Source organism: Oxyura jamaicensis, chromosome 3 (assembly GCF_011077185.1).
Source record: "Oxyura jamaicensis isolate SHBP4307 breed ruddy duck chromosome 3, BPBGC_Ojam_1.0, whole genome shotgun sequence".
Taxonomy (NCBI): Eukaryota; Metazoa; Chordata; class Aves; order Anseriformes; family Anatidae; genus Oxyura; species Oxyura jamaicensis.
The window spans coordinates 40702144-40719764 of NC_048895.1; the positions used below are offsets into that span (position 1 = coordinate 40702144).

The 17621-nt window shown below is 40.8% G+C and overlaps 1 protein-coding gene across 5 annotated transcripts in view; it reads right to left on the minus strand.

Annotated features, from left to right (window-relative positions):
* The window catches only part of SLC35F3 (solute carrier family 35 member F3), a 160362-nt gene that overhangs the window by 54812 nt on the left and 87929 nt on the right, over nucleotides 1-17621 (minus strand). The window lies entirely within an intron of this gene.

The following is a 17621-nucleotide window of genomic DNA, read 5'->3' on the forward strand; positions in this document are numbered from 1 at the left end:
GCCGGGAGCCGCCGGGTGGCTGCGGACCGGGCTCCCGGCTCCCTGCGCACCGCTCAGCCTCCTGCCGCCGCCTCCCGGCGCAGGGCGAGCCCTCCGAGCCGCTCCTCGCTACCTGCCCCCGGTGCAGCCCCCGCCGCCCCCCTGCTCCCCGTCACGGCCGAGCCCCGCCGGCGCTCCGTGCCGGTTGGCAGCCGGGTGGCTCCTCATCGCTGCCTGCCCGAGCGCAGCCCTGCCGCTCCTGCGGCGTCAGGGAGCCCGGAGCCGTGCTCAGCGCCCGGGAGCACGCACCAGCGGTCTATCGATAACACTCCGATACTCGCAGAAACGTACCCTGCGGCTTTCTTAGCACAGCTTGCTAACTTCCTCCGGAGGCATTGCACAGAATACCTCAGCACGTAGAAATTAAATAAAACGGGAGATTTCACAACTGGATGCAGCAACTTGCTATGCTAGCCTTTTGTTTCTTTTTCAGAAACAGTTTTAAGACCCCCAATCATGACATACCAACAGGTTGTGGTAGATTTCCCCTTCTGTTGATAAGCTTTTTTATATTAACTAACAGATCAATTAATACAGTGGATCCACGAGAGGACACATTGTGATGAACGAGTATGAAACATTACAAAATAAAATAGAATGATACAGCTGTAAGCCAGGAATGAGATTTTGCAAGATGCTGAGCACCTTTTGGTTCCCACTGAATTCTACTGTGGCTATGAAAACAGCACATTCACCAGTTATAGCCGTGAGATGTATTAGCAGACCAAGATGCAAATACTCCACAGTTCTTAAGGTTTAGTCAAATTAACAGGAGTGCACTTTGCAAACAAGCCTAGGCGGCCAGCAGTACTCCCCAACCACTGAAGTATTTGTTAATGATATAGTCACTATAGAAAAGCAGCCCTGGCAGACTGGTTAGCAAACGGTGGGAAAATGCCACCTTCCTTCTGCAGGCTGGACAGCTGTTTGTATTTAAGAGGCCACCTTTCCTGGGGGTCAGATCCAGACTGTTAGCTTGCAAAGGTCTCGTCTAGTGACCTGCAGGCTGATGAAGCCAAGGGGCTGCTCTGCATTTCCTATCAGCCCTTGGGATGAGCTGTATCAACAAATCAGTAGGTTCCTTTCACAGGATTCTTTAGGAAAGTTTATTGGTGTGCTCAGCGTGAAGACCACAAAAGCCCAGCTCAGACAAAATAAAAAAAATAAAAAATAATAATTAAAAAAAGGCTTTCATGGTTATTTCCAGGCTATCCTAGCAGGATTATCTGACCCACTGATTTTCCTGTGATGTTACAGATCATACGCATGTTGGGAACCATGGGTTCACCTTGTTTCACTGGACTGTTTCATCTAGGAGTCCAAACAGTTTCTGATCTTTGAAAGAAGCTACATGAAGAGAGGCAGATCTCACCGTGGCTGGTTCTGTCCGTAAAATATTTCTCAGTGCTAGTGCCTTGTATGTGAGGATTTCAAAGTGCAGTATAAAATACTCATTTTACACTGCTTCTGAGAAGAAACTTCAGATTCACAGGTGAGTAAAACGCAGCCACAGAGTTTAAGGAACTTCCCCAGACTGAGCTAACTGAGTGACACCAGCGAGGAACAGAACCCAGATGAGCTGTGCCTCCTTAGGCAGGAAACCACTGAATCAGCATCTCACATCCAAATTTCAGGCAAATGGCTGTGCAAGGCAGAGGAAAATCAGACTTCTCTTCTGCCTGTAACTTGTCATCACCAGGACATTTATACGAATTAAAGGCTACTTATTTTAAAGTCTTCTTTGTTGCTGGGCACTTACACTCTTCCCTTTCTGCAAGGTTTATGCTCTCATTTTTTATAGGCAAGACACGGTAAGCACATTATTTTACTTGGAGGACAGCATGGTTCACATAAAGAATCACGATGAAAAGGAGATGAGTTATTATTATTTTTTTTTGATAGCATATTATTCTAACTCAACCACGCATATATTTACTATTCCAGGATTTGCAGGGCAGTTAACAGGTTTCAAGCTTGCGATGTTTTATTTATGGCTAGAACTCCAGATGTCAAAGACTTTCCTGGCAGCAACCATCTCCTGTGGCTGGCTGGAGCTCTGCTAGCTTAGGTGATGGTGGCGGCCAAGCGCGCTGCTTTGAGAGGCTGGTGCACCTCTGCCAGCTGGTGCTGTGAGAGCCGGGAGAAAACTCAGCCTCCCACGCTCCCGTCCTCCTCCCTCTGATGACACCTTGCACAACCACAGTGCTTGGGGCTCTTCTCCCTGATGCTCAGTTTAATCTCCCCAGGGAAGCTTTCAAAGGAACCGAGGGCAACGGGTATCGAGCTAACACTGGTTCCAGATTGGGAGCAGGACATTGGACTGCTTGCTGGCTTTTGGACATCATTTGGACAACACGTGTCAAGCGCAGCTAATTAGGGTTAATGCAGTTTGATATGGCTGTACTTGACCCTCAGTCCCACTGCATTTTAACTCCACCAGTCTCTGATTTCTCTTGCTGCCCTTGCAGGCACAAATACTTACAGCCAGAGATCCATGCTAAGCCCCTGTCTTGCTCTGTGCATAAAAATCAGCCACATACCACAATAACAAAAAGTTGTGTTTATTTAATGAAGAATAGTATGTCTGAGGACTGTATTCCAAGGGCTCTAAACGTAAGAGCTGGGTTTGGCAGCATGCTTGTTACTTTCTGTAACTTGTATTGCAGTGCAACCTCCCCACATCCCTAAGCCTTAACACATTTGCTGCTGGATTACATTTAATTGAATTCATAGTAAACACCTTACAGTATAAGGAAAGCAAAACCAATGCACTCAGGGTAACATTTCAAGTAAAATTTATGGCTATTTTGCCTTAAAACACCCCTCCAGCACTCAAGAGGCAACAGGGGAGAAGCTGGTGGATGTTTGGCTTCCAGACAGCTTAGAAATTTAGAGAGGAAACTCGAAGCTTGAAAACTGGAGAGAAGACTTTCAATTCCAGTCAAGAGCAAGGATGAAAAAGGCACGTGAAAAAAGCAGAGTCAGACTAGAAATCCAGGATGGGATAGTTAGAATTTGCTCAGCCAGGCTTCTGTGTGGTAAAGTCTGATGGAGCTGCTTTTGATACACACCATCAGTTACCTGAAAGTTTAGATTAAGAAATTATGTTTGGCTGTTTTCTTTAACAGATAAACATGTCAATGGGGGTGGGGTGGGTGTTAGCACCCAGCCATCATGCTGCTTTGCTTTTTAAGCTCAGGTTACATCACTACGTCTGTGAAAGACTTCTTATTGATGTAGATTGGTATATTTGAGACAAAACTAAATTCTCATAGTTATGTCTAATAGACATAACCCTCGACTTTTATCCTATTAGCTAATTTGATTAACCAACATGAAAAACATGTACAGTTGGTATTTTTCCAGTTCAGATATCTTCCTATTTAGTGTACTCATTAACAGGACATTTATTAATTTATGTGCTTGCCTTACCACTGAGGGCAATCACTGTTGAGCCTAGCAACCCTAAAGGAAATGGAGTATGGACTTGTACATGTGTAGCCAATTTCATAACAGGCTACATCTCACGCCAAAGGAATTAATCTGCCAGGAGCCACATACATGCACGAATATTAGCTAGACACCTACTCTGCCCACAAGCTGTCCAGGAACAGATCCTCCTTTCCTCTTGTTTACTTGAAGTTATTTGTTGAATATTCTCCACAAGCAATTATTAGTCTGTTTCTGAGGAGCTTGTGCTATTTGAATGCAGTGTTAGTTTTGTCTGGCTACCGTCTAACAACTTTCTAAACCACTTTTGTTTCCTGACTAAAAAAACATGTTAAACATGCCCTTCCAACTCAAATAATAGCTATTTTGGAAGTGACATTTGCTGTCCTGCTATCATTTTGAAATAAGCATTTACACCACGCTGCCTGGTGGCCAGCCACCAGTATGCTGTTTGCACGTTGTCTGTATTCACAACCATCATCCACTCAAAGCAAATTCCAATTTCTGTCAAAATCACATAGACGTCTTTCTTTGTAATATGTGCCTGGCTGCAAGGATGATGTCTTTCCAACCTCCCCTGTTCCAAAACAGGTCAGTTACTTTAGGTACGATATTGTCAATTCACAGAACGAGACAGTGGAGGAAAGAGGAAGGAAGGTCTGACTGGCTAGAGGTGTGCACGAGACCACACTGAGCAGAGACTGATATACCTGAATGCTTTTTCTTCAAAGCCAAATCTGAGGTGTCTTAAAGGCTGCAGATTATATGTATGACCATATATCCAACAGTTCCTAGACAACATGGATGTGAAGTCCTAGTGAGAGTATCTGCCTCTTTTTTTCTAATCCTTCTGTTTATAACTGCTGTAAGCACTACAGGAGGAGACAGCACTGATTAATTTTATTTCCAAATCTCATAAAATATTAACTGTTTCCAATACTTTCTGAGAGACTGTCCTGGTTTTGTGCGTAAAAAACACCTGCATTTCAAATAATCCTGGTGGGTTCCACAAAATGTAATAATTAAAAAAAAAAAAAACTAGTTTAGGTCTCAGTTTCAATACTGGGCTGTATAACTTATAGTTTTTAGACTTCTGCTTTAGGATTTTGTCAGGGAACATTTATGTCTTAACCTTGTTGTGAAAGGGAAATACTTTGAGAATTTTTATTTTACTTTGAATTTTACAGAAAAGATAACGCAGTGCCCATGGGCAGGTAGGAGACTGCCGTTTCGTGAATGTGGTCTTACATTTACAAGGGGATCAGACAAAAGGATGTTTGCCAAGCTGCTTCAAACTGCTGGGAGTTGAGGGGATCCCAGAGCCACTCAGTCTCAGCCTTATTTTCTTCAGCAACATGGGTGAAATGAGCATTGCTATTAGCCCAAGGCAACTCTTCCTGAAAAATATACATCCAGGAGAAAAGACAGGGACTGTTCATTTTCTGAAGGCCATTGGGCCTCCTGTGACAAACAGCAGGTGTTTAAAGGTGAAAGGCCCGGGAATAGAAGGCAAATTCCCACATCCGTTTTCATGATTACATGATTCCCATCCAGCTCCTTCAGCTGACGGGCTCTGCGCTTTTGCCTCTGCACAGCTGCAGTTTAGCCAAAATGCACACTTTTGGACCAGGTGGCTCAGGAACAACCCCTCATGTGGCAGCTGTGATTTTTCAGCAATCCCCATATTACCAGCACGGTTTGCCTTTAGGAGCTGTGACCTGTAACTAATCCTGTGATCAGACTTCTTACCTATACAGCATTTCTTGATATTAGTGGTGGGAACACAGCAGAAACTAGAATGGAGTAAAACAGTAAAACACTTCAAATGACTCTGTCTTAAAGCATGTAATTCCCTGGAAACTCCAGCAGGCTCAAACACTTTTTCCTGGAAGAAGCTGCTCTTCACCACCACTACCTGCTCCTGATAACCCCACCAACCCTCCTCCTGTCTCTTGTCACTTTTTAGCCATTTCAAATGTTGATCTCCAAAGCTAGCAGTTCCCTGTGCGGTTTTGGTTGAAGACAAGAAAGCAGAGTCCTCATACCTTCACAGCCTGGCATTTTTTTCTAATGAGTCTCCAGGGGTTATCAGGTATTATTATTATTTTTTTTGCCTAGCCATATTTAATGCTGTCTAACTAAGAGACCTCTCTAACCTCAAATCATACAAAATAGATCATTATGCCATCAATATCAACAATTAAATAACAACTGTTTCTGAACCTTCTCATTATCTAGGATACATACACGATTACAAATAACTGGGCATCACCTATACAAGTGAGGTTCTTCACTACCACCTCACTCCTTGCTAAGACACTGGATGTGAAGTGCATTTAAATGTAGTTGTGCATGTTTTCTACCATTAAAAACAGCTGTGCTGAACCTCTTCTGCTGTTACATCCCAGCTCAGGAGGAGCTGGCTCCTCCTGTAAAGGTGCAAAGGCCAGGAGACAATGTTTGGCCATTGCTCACACTTCTAGCATTGTGAAACAAATACGTTCAAAAATCTGAAGTTAGAATATATGAAAACAGCATTAAAAATCCGCGGTTCAGACTCTAGCTCAAAAAAGAAAAGAAAGAAGTTCAATCTGTGAGGCAAGCTTATGTCCTCAAAGAAAACGTTCTTTAAGAATAGGCTAAGTAAGCAAATCAGCTCCTTGTCTCAAACACAAGCAGAGGCCATGGGAACTGAAGGCAGAATTACATCTGTTTCTCCTTCTCACCTGAATACTTACAAGAATTTTGCACTGCCTTCCCAAGTAGTATTAAGCAGGAAAAGAACAAAAAATTAGATGAAAAAGGTCATCCAAAGATCATTCAGAAAATAAAAGTAAAGACACTTCTGATCAAATCTATTCTGTGTTTTGAGTTACCTTTTTTATGGACAGTGCTCTGGAGTGAAATTCATTTCTCTCTGTCAAATTTGTTTTCCTGACAGCTCCTTAAAACATGATTAGGTAGAATATAAGCACTCCCAGTGGTCTATGGACTGGAGAGAGTTTCAGCCTACAGAAGTAACTTGCCAGTTATTTGCCAGGCAGAAAATTGCTGCCAAGATCCAAAGATGCATGAGAAAACAGGTTCAGACAGATTCCTTTGTCACTCTTTTATCAGGAAAACTGATTTTTAAAACTTTAAATAATAACTTTCTTGCCATTCTCCTCTGTATACTCTGCACTTTGTCTTCTTACTTTTTATGTCAGCATTTCTTTTTCTTTTTCCTTTTCTTTTTTTTTTTTTTCTTTGAGTTGTCTTTCCCTTCCTCCTCATGCCTTTTCTTTGTCAAAATTTTCCCAGTGCTAACACTAAAAAGCTTGCAATGTGAACTGAATGCCACATCCATTTATGAAGCTACACTGACAATCAGGGAAAAAAAAAAAAAAAAAAAAAAAAAAATTCTTCTTATTGTTCATTTCAGTCAAAACCCTTAATAGCTAGTAATGGGATTTTTGGAGGTCTCTTAGACCTCACTACCCTTTGCTCTCTGATTTTAAAATTCTGCCTGTGCACGCTACCAGTGCTAATCCAGAAGAATTCAAGATGAGACTGAAGAATAAAGCCATAGGCACAGCCTCATCTCAAATCTTCCAAGCCTGTCCTTGCAGGGCTCCAAGCAAGGTCCTGCAGAGCAGCAAGTTGACTCCACAGAAGCAACAAGTTAATTTTCCTGGGACCTTTAACTGAAATGTTGTGAGTGAGTAGCTGGGCTGATTGCCCTCAGAGAGACCATTCAGTTTGGCACACTGAGTTCCTGCTTCAAGTGCAGATTTTATTTAAAAGGCATTATTTGGGATGAACCTTTTAGCACCAAGTGCTTTGTAATGATATCCTCCCTACCCTGCAGTCCTAATCACTCCAGTCTCCCATTCTTGGAGAGGCTAATTGCTTCCTCTTGAGCCCACTGGTTACTTCCCTCTTTCTAGGGGGGCTTCTCTTGCTTCTTTCAATTGCTATTAAGGGAGATGTTAATATAGTTGGGCACTGGCTATTATACTACAGTATGAGGGAGCGATATGAGCTTGTTTCCTTGAAGAATATCTGCCCTGAGATTCTGGGAAATGGCAGAGAATGCTGGGGTACAAATGGTTCTCTCTGGATATTACAAAATATAAAAGCACCTACTGTGCTATGTGTTGAGAGCAGTGGCATCAAGATCCTCCTACTCTCTTTCAGGCTCTGCATTTACCATAACAAAGGGCATGAGTTACATTTCTGCCACAAGTTACTCTTGAGTACCCTGGGACATAACTTAGTTACTTTCTTAATGTGCTTTTGAGATACTATGATGAAAAGCCCTGAAAAGAGCCAAGCGTTACTATTATTAAACTCTTGGAGTGTACCTAACAACCTTACTATTCATAATTTATCACCCCTTCTTAATAAAGAGGACAAATTTATTAGCAGTGTATAGGGTAAATCTATTGTTATTTGTGTTCATCACTAGTGCAAGAATAATTCAATCTTTAAGCTGTACACTAAAACTGAGTTTTCAAAATGAGAGTGAAGATAGCATTTTGTAGACCAAGAAGTACCTCCTTTAGCAATTCCAGGTATTCATAAATACCTCGAGATTTCTACAGTCTTCCTAGGGTCATGAATATCCACTGGTGGATCTTGTCTGTTTTTCTCTTGGAGTAGGAGAAGAAAGCAAGTAAAATGGTTTCTTGCTGTTTCTCACTAGCTGGTAATTGCTAAATCTGTACAGATTTTATTAAAACAAGCATGACTTTTAAAAAATGCTGGAGTAGAAATTTCAAGTTTAGTGCTTATGTGACAATAGCTGTAAGCATTGAAGATGTGTCATTCTATGCTGTAAGCCCTGTATTTTACACAATAACAGGACAGCTCTTTATAAAGACCTGCTGCTGCTGCTTATCACTAATCCCTCAACTTCAAGACTGGATTTAGCTAATACTTTGGGGGAATGAATCTGGATCATTAATTAACAGTACCAAGGATATCTGTAATAAGATTACACACATGGTTTTACGTTCCCATGACTCAGTTGATTTTCTTTTGAACTAATGGGAACTTGGCTTCTATGTGCTTAACACTGGAGCTGTCATTGCTGATAGGACAGTAATAATGAAACAGCTAAAAAGGAAACTAAATTTTAAAGGAGACAAATTAAAAATATTAGCTGATAGATGAGAAGGAGGGAGGGTCACTATAAGCTATGTGTCCATAGGAAAGCTAAAAGAGGGCAAAGCCTTAGGTAAAAATGTCCAGGATAGATAAGGAAAGAGACGACTACCAAAGACAGCATAAGACTAATGCAGACGGGAAACAGTTCAGACAAGCATCAGAAGAAAAATACAAAGCATGCATGGAATCAGAAATTAGAAGAATATTGGGCTAATTCAGAAAAAAAATGAAGTACCTGCCTGTTGTGAAGAAAGACTATCTGTACTTGGGACAAAGCATGGGAATTCAGTGGGTCCTGTTCCTTTCAGCTGGAGGAAATTACAACCTACCAAAAGCACAGCTTTCTATGACAAGGAGGCTTCTTGTCCTACAATGCATTGCTTGGCGTTAGCATGTATCCTTACGCAAAGGGAGTTCCAACTTGTTCTTTGGCTGCAGCTCAATCCTTTCACCATGGCCACCGGGAGATATTCTTTGGAGAATCCAGATGATTTGCAACACAAAGTACACCTGTCCGATACGGCCAGAGGGGTGTTTGCTGGGTGGCACGTGGATAGCAAGACCAGTGGGGAGGAGACTGGCAAGGAGATCTGAGGCTCTCCTGGCTGTTGTAACGCTGGGGGAACATCAGCTCCTGGTCCCATTTACAGTAGCATGAGACACGCTCTGATCTTTGCTAGGAACTGGACAGCTGCCTGAGTGATGGGAGGACAAGGGATCCGAGAACAAAAGATTTGCCTCTCCATCTCCTTCTAGATGGCATGAACCTTCATTGGGCAGGTTCCAGCCTCTGCAGTGATGGCAGAATCATTCCCCTGAGACCTGGAGCAATGAAACCTTCTCCCAGAGGTGGCTGTTTGTGCTTCTCTTTCCTCTCCCACTCCCAGCAGATTCAGGTTTGAACCTCAAGTTAAATTTCCACTGAACCGTGAAGCAGCAGGAAAGCAGATTTATGCCCTGCATATTATTTCCACTGATGTTCCTCGAACTGTATATAAAACATTACTACAATTCTGTCCTAGGGTTCTGTTGATATTAACAAACCACTTGAATTTTACTTTAAGTAATTAAAATCACAAGTACCTTTTATAGTAGTTACAGGCAGGAGGCAAATGTGGCTGGGGCCTTGTAATTCAGGTATGTCTAATAATTCAGGCAGCAGCATATATTTATCAACTGCATTTCTTCCATAGAAGCCTAAAGCCTTCAGCAATGCAACATACATTTCCTCAAAGCTTTGAAACATAAATCTAGATCTCATGCCACCTGATGGAAATAAATAGCACAGATGCCAAGCATTTTTTTACAGATTAACTACGTATAAAAACACCTTGCAAGTAACTTATAGATGTTTCATGTAGTAACTCATTGAAAATGAATAGCTCTTCAATGTACAGCATCAATTTAAACCTCCCATGGATATTAGCATACCTGATGCAAGATGTTAAACAAACTAATGATTGATATGGAGGCCTAAAAACACAGCTCTAGACAGAGCCAGGCTCTCTGGCTCTTTCAGGCATTTTTAGGAATAAATCGTCGCTCCACCAGAAGTAAATATAAGACCCACTGTTTGCTCAGTCTTTTCCCCAATAATGGCATTTCTCCAGGATTGACTTTCAAGAGATTAAAACAACAACAACAAGACATGCATAAAGAAGGGAAAATCAGTAAGCAAATGCATTTCTAGAAGACTAGAAGGTTATAAGGCCTCTGAGGCCCTATTCACTTAAGCCTTTAATCACTGTATAGGGCATAGCTACTGTATTTAAAGGAACATTAGAAAATCTAATTGAAAAAACATACATACTCCCCAAGGCACAAGATTATATATGAGAATTGACAAGCTATTTCTTGGTGTCTTCTGCCTATTGGAAAGCTTATCTTATGCTCTTGTCCAGATTGTCTGCATGAACAAGGAAGGTTGTGAGGTGAGAAGCAAAATCATGCCTGGAAGGCTTGTGTGAGACAAATGAAAGACTCAAAACACAGCTTTAAATTTACAAGGAGCTAAGACCACTGCCTGACTAAGCTTGAGACTTGTGCCAGTCAAACAGGAGAAGGACGTTTGGTTTTGCTGACCAGGAGCTCAGAATAGTTGTTGTCATTGCAGCAATTAAGAACTACTCACACAATCAGTTTGCACAGTAAGGTCATTGAAGACATATTTGTGGGAGACATTTTTTGAATGATACTTCTGTGTGTGCCAAACCAAACAGGGCAGCAGCAGAAGATAGCAATCCAAAGACAGATGACACACGGAAGCATACAGAACTCATTAATGCAATTAAGACTTCTGAAAGGGATAACATGAAATAGTAACTTGATGAACTCTGGGAGGGGAGTGCAAGTTGACTTAGCTGAGATAAATACATCAGAGCTCCATCCAAAACAGCATCCAGAAAGATATTCACAGATAGCTTGTATCCATTTCATAACTTGAGGAGTGTAAAAAAATACTTGAAAATTAATTTAAAAGATAATAATGCTTTTGCTGTCTGGACAGGTTGCATGTGTGGATGCCATAGGCCAGTCTCTCTCCAGTAAGTGTGAAGATACTGCAGACAAATCCCCGAAACTACAGCTCTTAACATTTACATGAATATGACAGCCTTAATTTCTGTGTTTCAGCATACATAAAACAATAATAATAATACTCACTGCTTCATCGAAATTAATGCTATGTATTTTTAGGAGTTCTGACCCTCTCTCTCCCCTCTGGCAGTGTATAATATATAAAAAGATAAGAAAATAAGCTGTTTGCACTTAATTCAATCTATACCACCTACATTAAACTTCACCCATTCTAACTGCCAGTTAGTGTCTTATTGCTGTCTAAATCCTACGAAGTGGGAGGATTATTGGTTTAAGTCCCTTTACTTAAAAAGAAGCCTTCTTTATCTTGCAGAGAATCATACACCTGCTCCAACAGATAGTATTGTCAGTGAAGACAACACCTAGACAGTGACATGCTATTTGATCATTGTAAATATGTTAATATTGAGCCAAGCTACATATTTTTCATCTCATTACATCCCTATCCCCTCCATATCTTATCAAACACAACTTTGTCATACCTTATTGCCAACCAGGAAGAATCTATTTCAAGATTCACACTTAAACAATAGTGTCATCTCTTTATCACATGTTCTAATCATTGAATGCCACCAGAAACACCTTGCATTCATTGAAAAGGACTTCACCTGTGTTGTGGATATTCCATTTCCACTTATCACTCCCTTCTCGGATCATTGCATGCAAAGTGAAAAAAACATATATATTGTATTTCAGATTGATTTTTACCTCTCTTATTATTAATTGCATTTTCTTTTTGGGCAGAATGTCCTGAAGAGTTATTAAGTGAAGAGGTACTTCTACTACCCTACTGCATTACCAGCAAAGTGATTATATTTCATTGTGCAGAGCTGCACAACAAGCTCTGACTGCCCAGTCTCATTTCCAGAGAGGCTGCAGTTTCAAAATTGTTTTCACTGCTTCAGGGGAAGTCACCCAAAGTCACCATAGATCTTGTTGTAAATGTTAGTATGGAAGTCATTATATACCATCAACAGCCAGGATAACTGTGTTTTGCCTGCCTTTCATATCACTCTTTCATTCTTCTTACTCTATTTGGCATAAGGCACAAGAAAATATTTAAATCTCCTGTGTTTTTTTCTGTGTTTTAGCTGAAGAAATTATATATAAATTATACATACATGTATATATTATTTCCCACCCAAAATAAGTACAATGTGTTTGGTATGCTGAAATTACTACCCAAAATGACTGCCAGTGACTGCTTGATCAGTGCTGAGTTTTTTTTTTTTTTAATATTTGGAAAACTTTGGGGTGAAAGGTAAGAGCAAATAGAAATTATTATTGCATCTCTTGCCACTGAGATACTAACATTCCAGTATTCTCCTGCCTGCTTGCACACTGCACACAAACATAAAGAAACCACATTTAAGAAATGTGGTTCTCATGAATGTACCAAATGGGGAAAGAGGGGTTCTTTGCAACTCCACCGGGTGCAGAATGCCAAATACTTACCAATTTGACAGTAATAGAGGGGAATGTGAGACTACCTGCTGCTGGAATTGGACCATGACAAAGAAGAAACAAGCTCATTTATAAAATGTTAATGACTACAGAAATCCCATAATTGGAATCACTGCTATGTCTGCTGCAGATAGTACAGATGGATGAAAGGGAACAGAGACGATCCTCCAGCCTTGTGGGAAAAAATCTTGCTGCTCAGCACTAAAGAAGATTATGAGAATCGAGAGCCTAAATAAGAGAAAAGCTGAAAAAACAGGAGTCAAAATACATCTGGATGTGAAAGGCAAAACAACTGTGGATAACAAATAAGACTGCCAGAATGGTTTGTTATTTATCTCAGCCAAGGGTCTATTTTGTTGTGTTCTTCAGTTTCTTTTCATACTTTCTCACCTCAGCATCTATTTCAATGTGAAGGAGACTGGGATTTGCCATGGATCCCAAGAATGAATTGAACTAAGCCTCAAAATCACAAGAAAGACACAAAGTGAGCATAGCACAAAATCATTTATATTATAATCACATCAATTAGCACATTGTAAGTCTCCTGTGTCAGTAATGTGCCCAATTCCCAACTTCAACCATGCATATTAGTAAACTGGATGTTTTATTAGCTGACATCAGGGCAATGTCAATGCAACAATTGCTTTCAAATGTTATGTCTTTTGATGTATATATTTTACATGTTTTTCTGCTACACTGTAGTCTGGTTTTCATGGATTAGATGGTTGCTGCTGACATTACCCTTCAACATATTTGAATTCCAGGCCTCATGCTACGTAAAACTGCATAGGTACATATGCAAAATGCCAAATAACAAAGCTTCAGATTCAACTGACTTAAGCACATCTTCAGAGCTCTGTATCTGCTTACAAAGTGTTTTGCTGAATGGGTTTATGTAGATATTTAAGGCTGAGAACATCCATCAGCACTTTACTGATGCAGGCTAGCCTCCCTCCCTCCATCTATTTGATTTAACCTCACAGAATGGGTTTCTCCTTCTTTCAGATGACGTTGTTGGGAATACAGCGTAACTCCACCCAAAAAATTCCCATCCTCTCCTGAGCCCCACTGGTCTCAGCATAGCTTTATGGCACTGTATTAAAAATACTACTTTTAGTTTCACAGCTGCTGCCTCTCCGTTTTGCTAGGTAAGTAAACAATTACAATTCCTCGTGTTCTTGTTTAATGAGAATTCACAACCAGGGGAAGTCTGAAATGTGGTCCCTAAAACATTTTTTATTTTTCATGGACTCACCTTACCCTCCCCTATATAACATTTCTCTAAATGAAATAACTCTGTATTTCCATCCTTCTCTTCATTCTGCAACTTCTCTGCGGTCTTTTCCCCATCTTACATTTCTCCTGTTCCTGCTGAATCTGTTCTGTGAAAGAACAGATCAAACTGGCCACAACAGCTAAACCTAGTACTGTTAGAGATGCTTCTTTAAATTTGATATGATTAGTCAATTAGCCAATAGTAAATTAGAAAATAATTCTGACAGAAGTCAGAGAAATAAAATAAGGGACTAAAAATACTAAGTCACTTTTATATGTTTTTAATCCCATATTCTTGATAGCCGGCAACAGTTCTTTCTTCTAAGCATATTTGTGAGACCAAAGCACTGTACAGGTAGTGCCTTTTGTAATATGTAAATTGTAGTTTCCTACAGAAGTGAGGAAATGTTCACATTACAAATAATTATGTCTGGGACAGAAAGAGACTGCAATGTGATCAGTAATTGCAGCACGGCTGTTGTAAAAATTCACATCTCCTGTGAGGAGAGGCTTTGCACTGCCCAACCTAGACAGGCTTGACGTATGTAACAAGCACATTCGTTACATCCATTACCATATCCCAAGCACATCTGCAGCCAAGTCAGGCTGCAAATACAACACATTTCCCTAAATGGATTATTAAGAAAGCGGAGGTCCTAGAATTGCTTTGACATATCATTTGTACACATTGTCATCCTGACAACTCTTTAAGTATTAGAGAGAGAAATTCAAACACAAAGACTCTGTGTGGAGAGCCCACAATGTACTACAGACTACAGTGCAGCATCCTTGATCTGTTGATTAGCCCTTGGCTATAGCAAGACATGTCTCAGAAAAGGTTTAGAAGACAGCTTACAGAAGAGAATATTTCACACATATATTTGGTTTAATCTCATGTCTTCATTTTTTATCATTCTTCTTTGTAATGATGTTTGCAGGTTTATGATCAAGAATGTAGCCTATTGCTTTGCTAGACAGTATTTGTTTTCGTTTATTTTATGCCTTTAAATCTCATGAGACAAATATGGGAAGCAAAAGGTTCAAATAAGCAGTACCGCAGCTGAACTCTGGATGCTTACAAACTAAGATACAGCTCAGACTTCCAAATGACAGCAGATGAGGAAAGTGCATACTGATGCGGATGAACTGTTGTGTGTGGAAAACAGCGTGGCAGTAAATTACAAAATATCTGTATGGGCAGCTTCTGCTGTCTGCAGAGAACCTGTTTGTGACAAAACACTAGTATCCCTGGGCTAGGCACAGGTACCCAGCACCAACGCCAGCCTGCTGTGGGCACTTAGGGAGCCAGAGGAGATTTGTGCACCCGGGAGCTCCATGACCACAAGGCCTTGCCCAGCCACCCCGGGTGAGGACCTCAGGGCTCCTGAAGCATTTGGTGGTGATTTTAGGCACAATTTGTGTGCAAGTACTTCTCTCTCTGCTGTTCCTGTTGACATGCTCAAAAAATTTGAGTGGAGCAGAAAGGCTCCTTCCCACCCTTTGGAAGCTCTGCTTACCATATTGTTATTGCTTAAGGTGAGCCGATCAGCACTCAGAACAGCTAGGTTGGACATCCAAACACTGCCAATGTTTGTGCAATTTATCACAACACTTGATGGACATCAAAATCTGATTATGAGACAAATGAGAGATCACTTACATGTCCAATTAATAGTAGAAAGCAAGAGGAAAGGAATCAAAATGCATGGTGCCTGGCTGGCTTGTCTGCAAGCCGTCTAAGTTGGTAAGAAAGCAAAGATGAAGCACTATCAGATCTATTAGTATTAAATAGGCTTGTTAACAATCTCATTATGATGGTATCTCAATATTGTACTGTATTTACATGGAGCTTCTGTGTACTACTACTGCATCAGTGATCGTCTATGGCACAAGCCTACAGTTGGATTGCAGGAGTTACATGCCTAGTATAAATTTGCTACTTGCACGAGGAGATCTGGCTTTCTTGCGTATCTGCAAAAACCTACAGTGTGAACTAAGCATATTGACCCACAGAAAAGTGAGGTGTTTACAGTCTGGTCTTAAGGGGGTGGTGCAAAATCCACAGCAGCCAATGGAAAGGTTGTTGCCTATATCTGTGGAAAATTCACTCTTGCTTAGGCAACTTTGGGTAAGTCACCAAATGCTCAGTTGGTGTATTGCCACTCAAGTTCGTGGAATTGTAGCAGAAGAGAAAATGTCCTAAAGCAGGAAGCATTTGATAAAGCCACTCTTTTTCAGCGGTGAACTGAAATGTCAGGAGGGCTGGGAAATGCAGGAGGTTTTCAGGAGCAGATGAAAGAACCAGAGCAAGGGAATAAAGAGCATAGGTTTGTGTCATCTGTGAACAGTTGTCTGACACCTGATCTTCAGATAAAATATTGATATGAGAACAATAGGAAAAATGTGTAGGTGTTCAGAACATCATATTTATAACTTGTATGTATGACATCATAAAATATATCGCTAAAGATCTTCACTGAGGCACATTATTTAGAGAAAATTCACAACTGAAAGACAAGAGTAAAATAATTATTCAAGCAATTCTAGTGATAAAACATTTAGTTTTGTTTGCTTCTTCATTATGTCCTTGCATTTATACATAACGGGTAGATGATGCTAAACATGAGAAACTCCTACTGGAACTGATGGATTTTGCACATACTATGTGGGCTATCTCAACACTCCTCTTTAGCTTGATCCCTAGTAGAAAAGCAAGGAATAGTGATAGAAACTGCCGCTCTGACTTTTAGAAGCTTTGTCAAAGCACTTGAATTGGACTTTAGGTGCAATTGTGTTAAGACTTTCACACAAAGCATGATAGGGCTTTTCTCCTTTTCTCTCTCGCTCAGCCATTTTGTCTGGCTGTTGCAATCACTTTGTGATTGCTCTGATTTGGCCCTCAGTTATGCTTTTCAGAGCTCAGACAAGAAATTCAGCTTGCACTACTACTAGATATATTTGGTGTTTGCTGCTGTGAAGCGTGGCTGTTGTTTAGCATGGAGCCACATAAGCACAGAAAGGCTACAATGCCGTGATGGGTGTGTGTCCCTCACCAAAAGTAGGGGCACAGCGCACGGAAAGACTACTGCTAAAAGTAGTATATCACCTTTAATGCTGTACTCTGCGTGGGCTGTCTGCAAGTAACCCCCAAAGAAACAAAAAGCTGTGAGTTTATTTGGACATGCATAGTGAATACTTCAGATATATGCCGTACAAATGTGTTACAGTCCTAGAAATGTAGTTACCATTAGTAACCAGAGAAGTTATTTTCACAAAAATCTAATAACTGTTTGAACTTGAAGGAATGTACTAATTAAGAAGCACAGTAGGATTATAAAACAGAGAAGTCTGGGGAGGAAGAAAGGTCCCACTAGCTATATTTGCATTTTTTAATTTCAGATCTTGGTGCCAGAGAAGAATGAAAAATGCTGCCCTACCACAGGCATTTTCTCATAGGCACAAAATTTACCTGCTGCTGGGTGGCAGGACTGAGGTAACATGCACGGAAGATGAAGAGAATCCATCCTAAGCAGAGCAACAGGGTAGATTCAACTAGAGGAGGGTTCCCAAGGCAAAGCAGAGTGGCAAACTAAGTTGCCTATTGCTCTAGGTAGTATTACAGACCCACCCCATGGGCAGGGGATTGTCGC